The sequence below is a fragment of the Durio zibethinus genome, unplaced genomic scaffold, assembly GCF_047325235.1.
Source record: "Durio zibethinus cultivar Kanyao isolate XHJ-2024 unplaced genomic scaffold, ASM4732523v1 HiC_scaffold_3, whole genome shotgun sequence".
Lineage (NCBI taxonomy): Eukaryota > Viridiplantae > Streptophyta > Magnoliopsida > Malvales > Malvaceae > Durio > Durio zibethinus.
Window position 1 is genome coordinate 8444634 of NW_028323044.1, and position 2500 is coordinate 8447133.

The window sequence follows — 2500 nt, forward strand, 5'->3', positions numbered from 1 at the left end:
AAATCGAACTTCGGCCAAGGCCTCGACCATCAATGGCACATGATGACGCATGGTGATGGCACATGCATCGACCATCATCGGCATAGGCTGCCCTTCGGTACGGGCACTTGCCTCGACCGCCATCGGCACAAGCTGGGCCCTGGTGTGGGTTGTTGCCTCGATCACCAGCGGCACATGCTGAGCCTTGGTGCGGGCGGTTGCCTCGAGCACCATCGGCAGACCCTGGGCCCTGGTGCGGCCGGTTGCCCCGATAACCATCGGCACACGCTGGGCCCTGGAGCGGCCGGTTGCCTCGATCACCATCGGCAAAAGCTGGGCCCTGTGCGACAGGTTGCCTCGACCACCATCGGCACACGCTGGGCCCTGGTGCGGCAGGTTGCCTCGAGCACCATCGGCACACGCTGGGCCCTGGTGCGGTCGGTTGCCTCGAGCACCATCGGCACATGCTGGGCCCTGGTGCGGGCACTTGCCTCGACCACCATCGGCACACGCTGGGCCCTGGTGCGGCAGGTTGCCTCGACCACCATCGGCACACGCTGGGCCCTGGTGCGGCAGGTTGCCTCGACCACCATCGGCACACGCTGGGCCCTGGTGCGGCAGGTTGCCTCGACCACCATCGGCACACGCTGGGCCCTGGTGCGGTCGGTTGCCTCGATCACCATCGGCACACGCTGGGCCTTGGTGCGGGCGGTTGCCTCGAGCACCATCGGCACACACTGGGCCCTGGTGCGGCAGCTTGCCTCGAGCACCATCGGCACACGCTCGGCCCTGGTGCGGTCGGTTGCCTCGAGCACCATCGGCACACGCTGGGCCCTGGTGCGGCAGGTTGCCTCGACCACCATCGGCACACGCTGGGCCCTGGTGCGGGCGCTTGCCTCGACCACCATCGGCACACGCTCCGCCCTGGTGCGGTCGGTTGCCTCGAGCACCATCGGCACACGCTGGGCCCTGGTGCGGCAGGTTGCCTCGACCACCATCGGCACACGCTGGGCCCACGCTGGGCCCTGGTGCGGCAGGTTGCCTCGACCACCATCGGCACACGCTGGGCCCTGGTGCGGCAGGTTGCCTCGACCACCATCGGCACACGCTGGGCCCTGGTGCGGCAGGTTGCCTCGAGCACCATCGGCACACGCTGGGCCCTGGTGCGGCAGGTTGCCTCGAGCACCATCGGCACACGCTGGGCCCTGGTGCGGCAGCTTGCCTCGAGCACCATCGGCACACGCTCGGCCCTGGTGCGGTCGGTTGCCTCGATCACCATCGGCACACGCTGGGCCCTGGTGCGGCAGGTTGCCTCGCCCACCATCGGCACACGCTGGGCCCTGGTGCGGGCGCTTGCCTCGACCACCATCGGCACACGCTCCGCCCTGGTGCGGTCGGTTGCCTCGAGCACCATCGGCACACGCTGGGCCCTGGTGCGGGCGCTTGCCTCGACCACCATCGGCACACGCTCGGCCCTGGTGCGGGCGCTTGCCTCGAGCACCATCGGCACACGCTGGGCCCTGGTGCGGGCGGTTGCCTCGACCACCATCGGCACACGCTGGGCCCTGGTGCGGCCGCTTGCCTCGAGCACCATCGGCACACGGTCGGCCCTGGTGCGGTCGGTTGCCACGAGCACCATCGGCACACGCTGGGCCCTGGTGCGGGCGCCTGCCTCGACCACCATCGGCACACGCTCCGCCCTGGTGCGGTCGGTTGCCTCGAGCACCATCGGCACACGCTGGGCCCTGGTGCGGCAGGTTGCCTCGAGCACCATCGGCACACGCTGGGCCCTGGTGCGGCAGGTTGCCTCGAGCACCATCGGCACACGCTGGGCCCTGGTGCGGCAGGTTGCCTCGAGCACCATCGGCACACGCTGGGCGCTGGTGCGGGCGCTTGCCTCGACCACCATGGACACACGCTGGGCCCTGGTGCGGCAGGTTGCCTCGATCACCATCGGCACACGCTGGGCCCTGGTGCGACAGGTTGCCTCGAGCACCATCGGCACACTATCGGCCCTGGTGCGGGCGGTTGCCTCGACCACCATCGGCACACGCTGGGCCCTGGTGCGGGCGCTTGCCTCGAGCACCATCGGCACACGCTGGGCCCTGGTGCGGGCGCTTGCCTCGAGCACCATCGGCACACGCTGGGCGCTGGTGCGGGCGCTTGCCTCGACCACCATGGACACACGCTGGGCCCTGGTGCGGTAGGTTGCCTCGATCACCATCGGCACACGCTGGGCCCTGGTGCGACAGGTTGCCTCGAGCACCATCGGCACACGCTGGGCCCTGGTGCGGGCGGTTGCCTCGACCACCATCGGCACACGCTGGGCCCTGGTGGGTTTAGGCACATCTTCAAATTTCTGTCGTGCCAATGCCATTTTTATGGCTTGTAAATTCATACAATGGTCCCCTAAGCCTTCACGTGAAGTTTCGTTGGAAGATGACTCGTTTTCTATTTTTCACGATTTTCGAAACTTTTTGCGGTTCGGGATTTTTTAAAATTTTTTTATAAGGATTTTTGG